Raw genomic sequence first — 17002 nt, 5'->3', positions numbered from 1 at the left:
TTGGCTCCTCAGTTACTGACAAAGCCCCCCTTAAGGGTCATGCTATGAAGATTTCTGGGGCTACATCTGCTCACTAGAGAGATCACCATCATCAACATATCAGTGTCTGTAATAGGTCAGGAGAAGGAAAACAGAATTTAAGTTCCACTGGACCAAAAACATAGAATTACTTTTCATTCCCCACTGCAGTGGCTGGAAATCAGTAAAAACAAAATGAAAATAGCTATTTATAACACCTTAACTAATCTTCACGGCTATGTAAAAATGTGTGCATGCATATTATCAGCTTGCTTCTATCTACCCAATTAAACTTATCCTTCAACTCCATTTCAAATTTTACCTCTCCCACCAGGCCAGCTACACACCATAACAATAAATAGCTAATATTTTATGGCACGTACTCTATGTCAGACACTGTTCTAAACATTTGGCCTACGTGACATATTTAATCCTCAAAACATTCCTGCCAGGTAAATACTATTATTATCCCCGTTCTACAATGGGAAAGCAAAGCACAGAGTATTTAAGGGATTTTTTGAAGGTCACATAGCCTTGAGAGAGCTGGGAATTTAACTGAAGCCATCTGTTCCAGAGGCAATGTTTAGCCATTGAAGAAACATCCACATTAGCCATCCCATATTCCATACTTTGTTTTCTCTTGAATTCTATCATTCACTCAGTCTGTGTGTTTACAGGAGGTTAATCACCATCGTAAGCACTCTGAGACACAGACAGAATACTACTTAGGGTGAGCACCCATCCTCGCTCGTGCACCCACTGCCTTTAAACAGGATTGAGGGTGGGAAAATTCAGAGAAGGCTTCTTACAGAAAATGATGCCTGAGCTAAGTCTTAAAGGATAGAGCGATTGGCCACCTTTAAATCAGCAATTAAAATCAATTTGCTCTCTAATATTAATATTCCCCCTTGTCAATTGGTTATATTACTTGGGCCCAAAAAAACACACTTTTATAAATAGAGTTGACCATCCCTCCCCCAAATTGAAAGAAAACTTAAATTATTAGCAAAAATAAAGTTTAGGTCTGCTAAAATGTTTGTCACACACAAGGCTTAAATTTTCTCTTCCAGGCAATGTTCTTGGTCTGTTGGAAAAAGAGGGCAAGATTTAATGAAAAAAAAAATTTTATGTGTGCTGGGGATTGAACCCAGGGCCTTACTAATAATGCTAAGCACATGCCTTGAGCCACTCCTCTAGCCCAGAAGTCTTTGATTGGCAAAGGAGGAAGTATTCCAACAACAGGAAGTGAGAGAAGTAGTTCCTTCTCATAGTGTGGAGCTTCAGACTCTCCCACACATCAAAGGTAGTGAACCGGTAACTTCTTGAGGTTGTGAGGGAAATGTTGCTACATTTTGATGAGTTCAGACTAATAAAACCTTATTCCACTCACATGCTCTGAGACCTAGTTCTGGGATGGTTCAATCAACAGGAAAGCAGTGAGAAAGAATTAAAAAGGACTATTGAAATGCTACTTTATTTTTGTTTTGGTGAGCTCACTTTTTAGTTAATGGTCACATTATTCAAACTTACAATGGATAATTTTTTAACCCTACCATGAAGACAATCTTATTTCAAAGACATTCAAAGCCACAAGTCTTGTGAAACATAATTACCTGAGGCCCAATAACACTGAGAACTTCAAAGAAGAAATATTAGGGAAGATATGATGCTTCTTATTTCTTCAAGGTTGCTCCAGATGCCCCTGAGTTAATTGCCACAATAGGACACCCAAGCCAAGCTTAGCTGATATGCTTTAAAGATGATCCATATACCCTGGAAATTGTAAATGTAAGGAACTGAAATGTAATTTCTCTCCTCCTCAGTGAGGGGCAGAGAAAAAGTGAAACTTAGTAGAAGGATAAGAGTCGTACCAGTCTAAGAAACCAACTTAAAGACAAGAAATAAGTCAGAGATTTCAATTTATCCAACTGAGTTAAAAACAGAGATCAGAATCTGGGCTAAAAGGGAGATAATCAGGAGCTTCAGAAAGCAGAAATAGAAGTCAAGATCAAGTGAGAAAGTACAGAAGCTGGAGTGGGATGTCTGGAAACTCCTTGGCTTCTGCTGCTCGTAACAAATGTCTGCAGGACTAAACTCTCAGCTGCCCTTGGAAGGTTAGAGCGAAGAAGACTTTTGAGCAATCCTACTCAATCTCCCAAGTTCAGTGCTGTGCCATTTTCAAAGCACACTCATTCTGGACTCTGAGACAGATGCTTCTGAGAGGCAAAGACTCCCTGGAGCAGCAGAACAAGTTTCTGCCTGACATCATCCACAGTCAGTGCCCACATGAAAGAGGCTCCACAGGTCACAGCAAAGCCTCTGCACAAGCCCATCTGGGTGCTTTGCCCCAAGTGGGCATATCTTGTATAAGATGTCATGACCTTTCCTGTATTAACTTTCTTAGCAAACCCTTTTTCCTCAGGACAAAGGTAAATTGGGAACTATCCTGTCTGAATGACCACAAGCCCCACAGTAGAACACTTTTTTTGCTCTTGAAATTTTCATGATGTAACATGATTTGTTCAGTGTCTGTTCTTCCTTTACATAATAAGAATCAAGAAGGCAGGGATTTGTGTGCACCGCTATATCCTCATCATCTGAAACTCTACCTGACACCCAGAAGGTCCCAAAGAAATCTTTGCTGAAGAGATCATACCCACTGAGAAAGTTGTGAGCCCTGAGAAAACACATGGTAAGAACTATCACAGTGTCAGCAACTCAACCAGAATTTGTTGAACTGTGTCTTAGTTACTTTTCTCTTGTTTCTTAGACAAAATATCCAATACCCAGAGTTACAGGGGCAAGGTTTTTTTACGTCACAATTTGTAAAACTTTCAGTCCATAATTGGCTGGCTCCAAGGCAGGGTGGCGCATGGCTGAGGGACAACAATTCATGGTGGCATAAGACAGCAAAAACGTGAGAGCAGGAAGGGAAAAACAAGCATCTTTCTGCCCCTTTTATTTTTTTTTAGGGCAGTGCCAACCCACTTAGTGGACTGATCCAACCATCACTCATCCTTCATCCCAGAACCCTTAATCCCAGCATTACACTATGAATGAATCACAAACTCTAGACTCAGTTGCCTCCAGAAAAAAGAAAACCCATCTAAAAGTACAGGAGGCTTTGAGGGGACAGCTAGACACAAACTATCACAGAGTGAGAGAGTTAAGAAGTTTCTACTTCACTCACTCTTGATGCCCCTTCCAACTGCCTTTTGGCTTCCTTGCACTTCCATACTTTCCGAATTGTTACTCAGTGCTTTAGTTATTGGGTTATAGTTATTCTCCAACTCCTGCCCTTTCCACTGTACTGTACCATTCCCCTTGAGACTGCCGTAATGAACATCTGCTAGACTCACTCTTCTCAGTGCCTCTGACTTCTTCGCTACAGATTCTCCTGCATTTTCTTCTTTTGGTCACTGACTTGATTTTCTCAGCAGGGGACTCAACCTGACCTGCTGCCTTTTTTCTTTCTTTAAGGTTGGTTTTATCGAGGCCTGCCTGGGCTACATGAGGAGTTCAAGGCCAGCCTGACTACAAAGCAATACCCTGTCTCAAAACACAGAACAAAAAAGTAATTGGACGAGGCTTCCATTACTACATCTTGCTAATAAGTCCAAAATTTTCAGATCTTCTGTATTTGTCTGATCTGGAGCCTCCTATTCCTAACACCCTGGAAATACCTTTCCTCCTCTGTTTCTGCAAAGCATTACTTCCATAAACCACAGTCTGCATGCAGTCCTCCAGATGTGCTTTGCCCGCTACAGACTCCCTTAGGATAAGATCCCACCTAGCACAATCCTAGCACAAAGCAAGCAATAAATGTCTGCTGAATGAATGAATGAGTTCATGAAACTTTTACTAAACATTGTCATTTGCATCATTGCACTATTTCAAATTCTACATCAAAATGATGTCTTTTTCCTCCAAATTCATCTGTGTCCTGAATTTCTTTTCTTTTGTGTTTTTTTTTTTTAAATGGGAAAGGTTTATTTAGCTCACAGTCTGTGGAGGTTTCAGACTGTAATCAGCCGGCTCCAAGGCAGGGTGGCGTGGCAGAGAGGCAATAGCTAGCAGCGGAAGACAGCAAAAGGCAACAAGCCCAAGTAGGGGAGGAGTGAGCCTCTTTTCCTCCCTTAAATTCTACCTGCGCTAGGGCAGGTGTAGCACTTATACCCCCAATTCCAGCACTATACACGAACCAATCACAAACTCTAGATTTAGCCACCTCTGAAAAGCCACCCCCATGACCACATGAGGCTTTGGGAGGACATCCAGACACAAAGTATAACACCCTGGCTGTGTGCGTCTGTCATCCAAATTCTCTCTTTTTAACAAGGAAACCACTCATACTGGATGAGGACCTCATCTTAACAATCACCTCTATAAAGAACCTATCTCCAAATAAGGTCACATTCTGGGGTACTGGAGGAGTTAGAGATCCAACATATCTTTTTAGGGCGGACAAATCTCTGTGTCCTGAATTTCTTGCTGTTAATATTAGCATCTACCCACTTGAGCTTAAAATCTTCAAGTTTTCTTTGACTTCTTTCCATTTCCCTCATATCTAACAAATATTGAACACTTCCTATCATTTTCCACGTCACATATCCTCACTGCTAATACACAAACCCAGCAAGGCCTCAGGTGCCATCAGGATTTTCACAAGGTGTTCCTTCCTCAAGCGCACAAAGACTTGCTCCTACCTGCTGCAGGCTTCCAGTCTAATATCATCAAGCTGTTTTTCAGAAATCTCCACAGTCCAGTCTCCTTTCCTCCCTAATTATGGCTTCAAGCTCAGGTCCACGTGCACTGCCCAGGCTGCTCCTGTCACAGACCACTCAAGGGCTGGCTTGTTCATTCTGTACATGGAATATTTCCTTCCTCACCACCCACGAAATTCTGCTATAATTCAAGACTGAGAGCAAGCACTTTGTGAAATTTACTGCGTCCAGACCTGTTCCTAGCTCCCTTTCCTCCACAACACTTAAATTCTGCCCCATGACCTCACTGAAGGTTTGATTTAGGATTTTGCCATGATTTCTCTGTGTTCATTTGTTTCAACTGAGAGATTCCAGTTTTAGGGAGAACAGGACCATGACCCCTCAGCAAGTAGTTCAGTAGACAGTCGTTGGCTATTTTTATTAATTTTGATAGAACTACCACTCATATTAAAAAATGAGGTTCATTCCCCAAAAGCAGAATACACAGAAAACTGAGGGAATTAAGACTCCTTTTACCTTCTTGCAATGTTGGAAATGAATTTCCAAAAGGAAAAATTGTGTGCTCAGAATTTTCTAACAGTGTCATTTTAAACCCAATTTTGAAATTTTACTTGTCAAGGAAAGGCAAAACATTTTGGTGGAGAATGGAAAAGGGAGGGCAAAATGGAATTATAATTTCTCATGCAAAATATGACCCATGTACCTTTGTTCCCAGAGATTTTTACGCCGTCGGTGTCATTCACTCACTAAAGATGGCCCTAAAGACTCCACATTTTTCATCCTTCTTAAGAGAAAATCTGTCCTAAGTATGTCTTTTAGTGGGCTTTTTAAATATTTTAATTTAAATAACTTTAGGCTTGCCGAAGAGTTGCAAAAACAGCACAGAGAGTTTTCATCTCCTCTTCACCTATATTCTAATGCCAACATGCTGTGTAGTCACATGAGAACTATCACAACAAAAACATGGACATTGTTGCACTACTGGCTGAACTAGAAATCTTATTTGTGCTTCTGCAGCTTTTCCCTTAATCTCTCGTGTCTGTTCCAGAGAAATTTAGGACCCAACGTTGCAGGGGACTGTCTCCTCAGTTCTCTGCAGTCTGGGGTAGCTTTCAGTCTTTTCTTGTCTCCTATGATCCTGACACTTAATAAATGTTAGTCGGCCATCTTGCAGGACGGCCCTCCCTTCGGGCTTGTCTGATGCTTTCTCATGATTAGATAGGGGCTGTGCGCCTTTTTGGCAAAACTACTGCAAAAATGACACTTTCCTACTCAGTGCTTCGTGTCATCCTATTGATTTGTCTCAGCAACACTGACAACAAGTTTGACCTCTTGGGTATGGTGGTATCAGTTGGGTTTCTTCCTTCAGATTGATTATTTCTCCTTCTTTAATTAATAAACACGCCCAGAGGAAATGCTTTGAGACTATATGAAAATCCTATTTCTCCTCAAACTTGTACCTATTAATTTTGTCCCTCAGTAGATCTTCTCTGCAAGAGTTATTATTGTGGAATTAGTCTAATGATGGTTTTATCTTTCCCCCATTTCTTCTGTATTTACTGATTGAAATTCTTCTGGAAAGCTGTGTGTTTCTTACTATATTAGTGATTTTTGTTCCTCAGCAGGTATCTAGCTTGGAGAACATAGTTCTGATAGGCCTTAGGGATGCTTGCTTAGCTATATCTTTCCCTCGGTGGGTCTTCATCATCTCACAAATGTATCTAGCAAATAGGATGCCTGTCAGAAGAAAGGAAGAAGAGAGAAGGAAATGAAAAGAAATGTAGGAAAAATAAAGATACAAAAAAAAGAAGTTAACCTTTTTGTATTTTCCTTAACTATACATTACTTTGAAAACAAATAGCATTTGAAGGAAACACTATGCTTTCAAAAAGATGGATCAATAGTAAGCCCCAAAGAAAAATCTAGAAACAAACACATTTCTGGCCTTTATGCCTCCTAGGTGAGTTCCACAGCATTATAATGCATTTATGAAGTTATTACATACCATACAATCACCATTATGACTCTTACTTATCTTTTATAGCAAGTATATCATAGAACAGGAAAAAAGGGCCTCAATTACAGTACAAACTAGGGAAAAGGATAATTTGGAAGGCTGACATCAGTCTGGCAGGGACCTTAGAGCTACAGAAAAAGAACTAGTTTCAGCCTGTCTGCAGACAAAGGAAATATCTCCGTGCCTTGGAATGGGGAAGGTCTAAACTTGTACAGAGCACATTACCCCACACCCAACGCCAATTTCCTTGCTAGCAGCAGACAGAACACCGGTGAAGAAAGTGATGAGGAGGCAGCTTCTCTCCGCTCCAGTGGTTCATTCCTCCATGCCCCAACCGTGGTTGTTTTTATGCCCCATGCAGAAAGGTAAAGCGTAGCACTTAGCCGTCTTCACACTGGGAAATGCTCGCTGCTCAGACCTACTGGGAACTTGGGGCACCATCATTGTTCCTGGAGAGATTACTTTCATTTTACAGTCCCATATGACTGATACTCTTTTAAAAAAATAGCAGACAGATTCTTGATCAACCTAGATGACTGTTTAATACCTACACATAGCCGCTCATTCCAGGGCCTGCATTTTTGCACTGCTGCTAGTAATCAATTTATAACCAGTGTGATCATTGACAGCATTTAACGTCTACATGTTGATAGGTATAACTGAAGGTTCTTGAGATGACACAGATGACATGGCCTAATATCCAAATGACAGCATCCCAGAAATGTTATTATATTAATTAAGTAAGTAATTATAACCACTTATGATGAATATTGAGATTTCCAATGGTCGGCTTGAAAGACATTGTCATGTGCTAACACTGTGTTTTCTGAAGTCACTGAATACTCTAGTAGGCTTCTTTACAGCCTGGTGAAAATGGCAGTGTGCTCTAATATGACTGGAGAAGCCTAACGAGGAAAGAATTGAGGCCGATCTAGTATGGGAATGAGATACCAAGGTCACCCGAAGGCCAAATTCATTCATCTTGTGCTGTACAAACAAAAGTTTAATGATTGTTGGAAGAAGGAAAAATGTGTGAGAGAACTGAGTCATGTCATATCCAGTAACTCAGACATAGTGGCATGGTTGTTAGTACCATTTCCAAAATACTGCACATGAATTCTTTGTGTGTGTTCATCTTTGTACTAGCCAGCTTGCAAAAGTTCATTATCAAAATATATAATTGCAGAGACACATGGAAAATACTTCTGTTAGGTGGTTCTTCTTAAATATTTCAGTACTGTTTGGATGTGTACTATTATATTGATTGCTTATAAACTCAAAAGAGTATATTTGGGACTTGGGATATAGTTCAGTGGTAAAGAACCTGCCTAGCATGTGTGAGGCCCTGGGTTCTTTCCCCAGTAATAGAGGGGAGAGGAGGAAAGGAAAGGGAAGAGGGGAGGGAAGAAAAGGGAGGGAGGGAGAAAAATTTTAACTATTTTAACAGAAAGTAATACTGATAATGATTTGAAGATAGTCTTCCATACTCAAAATCAAAAGGATCAGGTCAAAAAATTAAATATGAATAAACAAAGAACATATAAATAAAATATCTTCATATTATCAAACAATATTTCATGATTTTATTTCATTTACATTAAACCATACTGCATTAACATTGACAATTATATTTTTAATTTAAAGTATTTGTTACTCCTTAATTCATTTTGGTTTTATAGTTGTTTACTACCTAAAAGTACAAGGAAGTTTTACCCCTAATTACGTGTCTGAATGCATTTAACCCACAATATAATAAAATAATTCCATTTGCTATGGGAGGGAGAGGTCTAAAGTGAAAGAACAAAACTCCAAAGTGAAAAGTAGACAAAGACACTAGGGAAATGAGCATGCGTGTGGGTGCTGTCTGGCAGCGGCAGACTTTGGGCAAGTCGCCTAGCTTCTCTAGGCCTCAGCTTCCCTTCTCTGTAAAAGCAGTTGTCTGTGTGCTTATGTGTATGTGAGCTTCCGTATGTGGAGCAGACAAAGATCTGGAAAGCAACTCAGCCCCCTGATAACTTCTGAGAAAGCAGACGGTTTGGGGGATAGAAATGAAAAGTACTAAGCTGAACTCTCTACCATTTCTGTGATGTTTATATTTTATGCAAATACGTACATTTAATTAATTAATTAAAATATAGTTAAGTAAAATATACCATGATTTCGTACATTGAAAAGACCAAGAGATTACTCAAGTTGTGAAAAGGACAGACTTTGGCTTCCAAAAACTGCAGAATAAACTTTGACTCTGGTGCTTCTTATGAGCCATGAAAACTTAAGCAAATCATCTCTCCATTCCTGTTTTCCATCTAAAAGACATAGTGATATTGGCTATGTGAATATTATAAGGTGTAAATAAAGTACACAATTTGGTGAACACAATGCCTGGTCCATGGGGAATGTCCAACACATAAAAGCCACTAATTTTTCTTATTCTAGTAATTACTATTAGTTACACTTGTTTTATGAGATTAGGGTTACTCTGGAAGTAGCCAAATGGTCTACCTGATCCATGCCGTGGTTCTCTGACAGACACTGTTATCTGCCCCTCAGGTCCACACATCCCCCTTCTCCATGTGCTCTGTGCCTTGGAAGGCTGGACCTTAAGACTTACGTCAACAGCCCGCGTGCCTGCCAGCCTCCACATATGTTCTGCCATCACGTTAAGCTGGTAGGAAGGAGACCGAAAGAAAGGTGGGCTAAGAGAAAAGTCAGGTATTAATTTTCACAGCGTCTTTCCAACTAGAAGGCCACTGCTTGGATGTTTCTCTCCTAAAGCCTGCAGCTTTAGTCCTTAGCCCTCTCTGGCTCTGGGAGAGCAGCTTGGTGGCAAGCCCTTCCCTAGCATGCCCAGGGCCCAGCATCACTGAAAGAATCATCCATACACTCACACACTCCTCTGCTTTTATGTAGGAGTCCGTACACTCAAGCACTTTTGATTGTGCTTTTTCCTGCGTGTGCATTTCAATAAAAAGTGTGCTTAGAAAGGGACACAATGGGTAATTACTAATTTTGAAGACTAAAGGTATATGTATCAATCACTATATTTAGCTCCTTACACATATTGTCTTCATTATCTTCACGAAGCCCTCTGAGGTTGGTATATTATAAACAGTTCTTCCTCTCTTGCCTGTTCCGTGTTTTTCTCTGTACAATTACATTTATTTTCTTCCAAGGATTTGACACATTAGGAAACTGTGGTCCTTGTTCATGTGTTTGTTTATTGTCCGCCCCATCTGAATGGGCGAAAGACTCGATCTTTTTCTTCACCACTGTGGCTGGGGTGCCAGCTGAGTGCCTGGAATAGAACAGTTCTTCAGCAGACGGTAACAGGTACTAAATATATGAGCATCAGAATTTTGTAAAGAAAAGGACTCTAATGTGAGTGAAGCAATCACATGTGGGACCAACTTGAAATGGCTGTGCAGAGACACGCTTTCTAACGGCACAAGTTCCCCAGGACGGCGGGAGACCCACGCTGCAGGAGAAAGAGCTAGAGCTGGGGGAGGCGCCCGGGCTGAGGCGGGCTTGGTTTGCTGCAGGGATGAGAAGGGCTGTGAACCTCGAGCACAGGGGCCGGGAGCCGAGGAGCCCACACTGCCCAAAACACTGCGCATTTGTGCGTCCACGTCTTTCCTCCTGCCAGGCCTTCTGCCTCTAAAAGGGAAGCCTCTAAAATTCTATGCAGGATTCAAGGCTATTTTCAAGTTTCAGTCTCTCCTGAGGACTTCAGCTCCAAAGCTGGATGCAGTAGTGTTTCTATAACCCACGCTGAAGGCCTCACCGCAGGCTGCCTTTACTTCTTCCGAGGCAGTGTCTTCATTCTCCCTGTTTTGCTTATGTGTGCATGCAGCTAATTCTCTTATCTACATAACAAGCAACTTAAAGACAAAAGAAACTGTCTTCTCATCCTTTTGGTACCTTCATTCCACTGTTAGTATAGTGTGGATGTTGTCCAGGCTGAGTGCACTGGAGACATGTCATGAGTTGGCAGATATGAGACGTACAAAAGTAGAGGGAAGCACTGAGTGTATAAAAGCAGAAGGCAGGGAAGAGGGATGGACCGGGGATGCTTTTATCTGCAAGCAACAGAGAAGGGGACCAACTCAGACTTATACAGCAAAGAGCTTATTTTTATTATATAATCAGAACTAGGCAGTCACAGCCCATGTAAGGGTCCAGACACTTGATATATGTCTACTCAGCCTCCTTCACAAGTTGGCTTTTGCCCTTGTGGCTATCTCCGCATGGGTGCAAGACGGTTTTTGCATTTACAAGTAACTTGTTCACTTAGCGGAATAAAGAAAAAGGGAACGAATGGTCAAGGGACAAGCCGGCTATACGGTTCCTTTCACAGAGAAATTTAAAAATCGCTCTAGCTACCAGCATGTTCAGCCTGCATCTCATTGGTCAGAACTGGGTTTCAAGGCCAGAAATAAAAGGAGCTGAGAAATAAAGGAACACTTTCACATTTTTGGCACAGACCTGACTCTGGGCACCTGCCACCAGAAAAAGCTCAGAGTTTCACTGAGATGAAAAGAAAGCTATTCCTGAGGGTAGGAAATATTTCAGCCTAGGGGTGATCTGTGCCCAAAACTGGATAACAGTTACAAAAAGTGAAGTAGGGATTTCGAACCGCAAACCTACAATGTAAGTGAATAAAATAGGCAGGTGATTTCAGTGCCGCTGAATCTTATGTGGATGGCGCTCCCTGGAGTGATCTTCACTTCCGCAAGGAAAGGGGCCTTCTCCCACTGTTCTTGAATCAAGCAGCATCCTTGGTTATCTTTGTGACACTTTCAATAGAGACAAGAAAGGGTATAAGAAATATTCAAACAATCTTATGAATTCTACTATAAGACGAACAACAGTGTTGTCACACCGATGTACAGCAACTGGAACTTAGCTTCAACATCTGAAGAAAATGGGGGGGTGCGGAGAGGGCAGGGATGGTGGTGAGTCGGCTCTGTCCCAAATGAGCGACAGAAGCTACCAGAAATTCAGTTTCTATTGATAGTTGCCTTTGTGGAATGGTATCAGATTTTTCAAGAGAATATGGAAATAAAGACTTTTTGTGAAACCTCATAATTAAAGGTGAATAACAAATGTGGGAAGTTGCAGGTGTTGAGAGGTGAAATGTTTGGAGGCCTCTGAAAGCAGCTGTCAGGGACAAGAGCACTCACCACAGGCGGAGCCCGGTGACTTGCCTCTCGGCCTCCCTTACCACTGCCTGTCACAGACTTTCCCCGGCATGCTCCTTTCCCTTCCCAAAGTGTGGAGAGTCCAGTCAACTTTGAAAAGAAAAGTTTAGCACACTCAGCCACCTTACCTTTGACAAAGAGCCAAACATGTTCACTGGAAGAAAGATAGCCTCTTTAATAAATGGTGCTGGAAAAACTGGCTCTGTACATGCCGAAAACTAAAACTAGACCATGTCTATCACCATGCACTAAACTAAAGTCAACATGGATCAAAGATCTAAATACCAAAACAGAAACACTAAATCTACTGGAAGAGAAAATAGGTAAAAATCTCGAAGACATAGGGGTAAGGCAGAGAGGTCATGAACAAAAACCAGACTACAAGGGAAATATTTTAAAGAATCAACAACTGGGATCTTATCTTATTAAAAAGTTTCTGCACATCAAAAGAAATCACCAACAGCATAAAAAGAAAACTAAAAAATTAGGAAAAAAATTTAGCCTACTACCCCTCAGACAAAGGACTTCTATCTAGAACATATAAACAATTAAAAAAAATCAGGCCCCCAAAATTCAAAGACCAGTCCAAAAATGGGCATCTGAGATGAATATTTATTTCTCAGATGAAGAAATATTAATGGCAAATAAATAGATGAAAAAATGTTCAACATTATTAGTCATTTGAGAAATGCAAATTAAAACAACACTGAGATTCCATCTCACCCCAGAAAGAATGGTTATCATCAAGAAATCAACAAATAACAAATGCTAGAAAGGCTGTGGGGGAAAAGGAACCCTTCTCCACTGATGGTGGGAGTGCAGACTGGTGAAACCACTGTGGAAATCAGTTTGGAGATTCCTCATACAACTAGGATTAGAAGCCCCACTTAACCTAGCTATTCCCCTTCTGGGTATTTCTCCAGAAGAAATAGAAACATCATACCACAGCAATATCTATGCACCCATGTTTCTAGCAGCACAATTTGTCATAGCTAAACCTTGGAAACAATCCCAATGCCCACCAACTGAGGAAGGGATAAAAAAGATGTGGTATTTTTACACAATGGAGTATTACTCAGCTATAGAGAAAGATAAACTCTAGACTTTTACATGTAAATGGATGCAACCAGAGGCCATACTCATAAGTGAAATAAATCAGACCCACATGTGTAAACATCATATTGTCTCCCTAATGTTAAAACATGGAAGAGTAAATAAAACCTGAAATGTACAATAGATAAAATGAAAGGGAAAGAAATTCCTCAAAGAAAGGAACAACCAGGATGAGGGAAAGAAGAAAAAGAAGGAAAGAACTAAGGCAAAAAAAATATATATATATATATGAGAGAGAGAGAGAGAGAGAGAGAGAGAGAGAGAGGATAGCTGGGATAACTATACTGCTGATGTCTGGTGGTTTACTGAAAGGAACAGTTAATGCTTAAATTTTTTTTATATATTTTGACCAATTTTGCGTGCTTATATCTGGTAATCTGAGCAACTGATATGAAGACAACAATATGCAACATAAAACCATCAGTGAATCCCCACCATCTTGTCTAATGAAACTCTGTATTGTCTCTAATGTTTTTTAAGATTATTCTTTTCTTATTCTCTTGAATGGTTTGATCAATCTTCCATTCTTACACCTGGTAATCTGAGCAACTTCGTTGAAGATAGCAGTGTACAGTGTGGCAGCCACCATAAATTCCCATCACTTGGGTTGAAACCCCGTATCATTTTTAAGGTTCTTGCTTTGTTTTGTTTGCATTTTGCTATTGTTCTTTTTTTACTAGTCTCTTTAAAAGAAAAAAAAAGAAAAGAGAAGTTTTTGAATGAGGACATTTTTCACTCAAAAACTGGAGTTCATTTCTAAAAGCAAACATCGTTTACTTATTGGAAGCTCTTCCCAGTTTTTCACTAAGGGCCATTGTCTTTGTCAGTAAAAATTATACCATTAATATGAAAAAAAAACAAACCCAGGTCTGGTTTCCACGAAAAGTCCTTACTGATTCAGTGATGCTGTGGTGTCTTCTTTCTTTGTTTCTTTCTTTTTTTTTTTGGTTTTTCTCCGGTACTGGGAACCGAACTCACAACCTTGCGCATGCCAGGCAGGTGCTTTTTGCCACTGAGCTAAATTCCCAGCCCCTGTGTCTTCTTTCTTTGATTTGATTCCTTTCATCTAGAAAGTACAGTTTCCTTTGTAAGTAAGCCCAATGGCTTTTTGTGCTTAAGAAAGTGCTAAATGTCTTATTTTCTCAAATGTTCCAAAGTAAAACCTCAATAAATAAGGCTCTCACTTTAGCTGTGAGTCTTTTGGTAGGCTTATATCAAAATCAGGAGTAATTTGACAGAAAATATCCTCCTTCCTTTGCAAAATAATATTCCTGGCGATTTATGTCACTGTAACTGAACAGCACAGCCATTCCTCAGTCTCAAATCTAATACTGTTTTTCTCTCATAGCGGTGGAGATATACCCTGCAGACAGCTGTCTGACCCTGCTACCATAACTTACATCTGCCTTCCTCGCAGCTGGGCCACTGTGCTGCTTTCTCACCAGGTTTATAATATTCTTTTTCCCCTAAGAAATCTTTTGGACTTTTATGTTCTAGTCTCCTTCTCTGCAATATCAAAGAAAATGCAATAAATTACTAAAGGTCGAATGGTTCTTTGACAAGTGGGTCCTTCACACTTCATAGTTTTGATTAGTACCAAGACAGCTTCAGCAGCTCTCCCCATGTGAGTAACTGTAGTTTATCCATCTGCTGTCAATTTTTTGAATGATCTCTAAATTCCTTTCCTGTTCCTAAGCATAATGGACATTATCTGCCCTGTTTATCTGGTTGTCAGTGCTTTTCTTGCTGTGCCCACGGTGGTTATTAGGCTCGATCTTCCTTCAACACAAATCACGGAGAAGCCACAATTTGATATTTACGATTTACATCCTTTGTCATTTCAAACAGCATTTGAGGTCATTTTGAATGAAAATTTATAGGAGAGTTAATTAAAAGAAAAGTGAAAAGGATATCTTTTTTAGGGTCAAGAATAAGATAATTCCCGGGCGCACGGGGATCCTCGGGTAGGGAGCGCCGGTCTTTGGATCAGCGGCTCACTCCCGGCCTCGTAGTTCCCCGGAAGGAGGGCTTCCTGCGCACAGGGAGCCATGGGCAGGGAGCGCCGGTCTTCCGGCTGGCTAGCTTCCTGCCTCGTAGGCCCCCAGAGGGAGGGCCCCCAGCGCATGGGGAGCTATGCGGCCGCAAGCGCTGTTGCAGGCCGGCCCTTAGGCCGGCTGCCGCTGCTCAATTGAGATCTATCACGACACAGAGAAACAGTGACACAATTGGCCCACCATGCACCGACTGCAGTTGCCCACCCACGGATGTGTGTGAATCATTCAAACTTTGAACAACCCCTGGGAATACATGCCATACAATGGGCCACTCTTGCTCCTGCCACTGGGAACCAGAAAGGTCCAGAGCCAGCGGAGGAGCAGCTGCTGAACAAGGACTCAGAGAACATGAGAATGCAGACTAAGCCCACGGAGTCAGAGGTCCAGTGGACTGGGGTCACGAGAGCCGCTCAGAAGCTGTAAACCAGGAGGACCTTGCACAATACCTGCAGAGACTCACTGGAAGCCATTCTTCCCCTGACAGTACAGGCTGTGGTGGAGCTCCGGAGAAGTCTGCAGCAGGATTCCTGCTGCCTGTGCTGACAGTTGGGGAGAGGACACTAACTGGTTGTGGGGTCCCAATGCGATGGGAGGCTGGCGAGAAAACGCTACAAAAAATGGCTTTCACCCCAGATGACTCAGTTGATTTTTGACAACCCTTAGGCTGTAACTACTTGTTAGATCCTTCTTGTGTATCTCTGTCTTCCTGAGAAACCACTTTGAAGATACCACCATGTATTAAAGCAGTCATTGATATTTTCCTACTAATCTATCCATAACTCTGTAATGTTTGTATTGTTCCTATCCTATTTCATAAATGGATCCAAGTTTATTATTATGTGTTTCCTACAACAACCATTGAGAATTATTGAATGATTATTCAATAGGTCACTCATGTATAGTTCTATTTATCTTCTTTAGAAGCCACTTTGAAGATACCTAAGTATAGTACAACAACTATTGATAATCTCCTACCTCTTTTGTCTGTAACTCACTATCATTTGTCTATTTGTTTTCCTGAGAAACTATCTTATAGATAACAATATGTAAAACAATAACAATTGATAATTTCCTACCACTTTGTCTGTAATTTGGTAAGCCCCTCCTATTATTATGTTATCCTTCTTTTACTCTTTAAAATAAAAATAAAAAAAGAATAAGATAATTATTTTCACAGAGCATAAAGTTTGGCTGGAAATTTTCCAGCACACCAATGAAAAGGTTATAAAGCCCTCATCAGGAGACAAGTAAACCACATGAGGTCTTCCTTCAACAAAAATCTATTTAACCAGCGTCTGTGAAGGACTCATAACACCTTAGCAGCACTTTCACTTCATGGACATGAGGACAGACCCGAAGAGTATACAGTGTCCAGCAGAGTAGGCGGGCATATAAAATGTGGTGTGAGGTAAATTCAGTGATTGCAGTCTGCACAGGACGCTGGAGTGAGGAGAAGCTGCCTCTCTGGAGGGAAAAGCAGACCCAGCACAGAATTCACACTCAGGGTCCCTGTGCACCAGAGGCTTGAGCTAGAACACATCTTATGCCAAGAATACTTGAGGCTTCAATTAAAAAAAAGAACTGTGCAGTTTGTAGTAGGCAAACATTTTCAATTTGTGTAAAATTTTAACTGTTTCCTCTTTGAGGTATTAACATTACATTTGGGGTATTTCAAGTTCAAAAATCCATTAAATTTGAAATGACTGGGTACATGCATATCTAGAATAAAAACACACTCTAAGAGTTATAAAGTATAAAACACAGGCTGTGCTGCCCTACTTAAGAGCAGTTCACACAAGCCAAACTTGTAAGACTGTGTTTTTAACCTACAAAAGCCTCGAGGTTATCTCTCTTTATAGCTGAGTAATACTCCGTTAT

This window comes from Chinchilla lanigera, unplaced genomic scaffold (genome assembly GCF_000276665.1).
Source record: "Chinchilla lanigera isolate Chin_1 unplaced genomic scaffold, ChiLan1.0 scaffold00047, whole genome shotgun sequence".
NCBI classification, from domain to species: domain Eukaryota; kingdom Metazoa; phylum Chordata; class Mammalia; order Rodentia; family Chinchillidae; genus Chinchilla; species Chinchilla lanigera.
Note: the sequence above shows the minus strand (reverse complement) of the source record.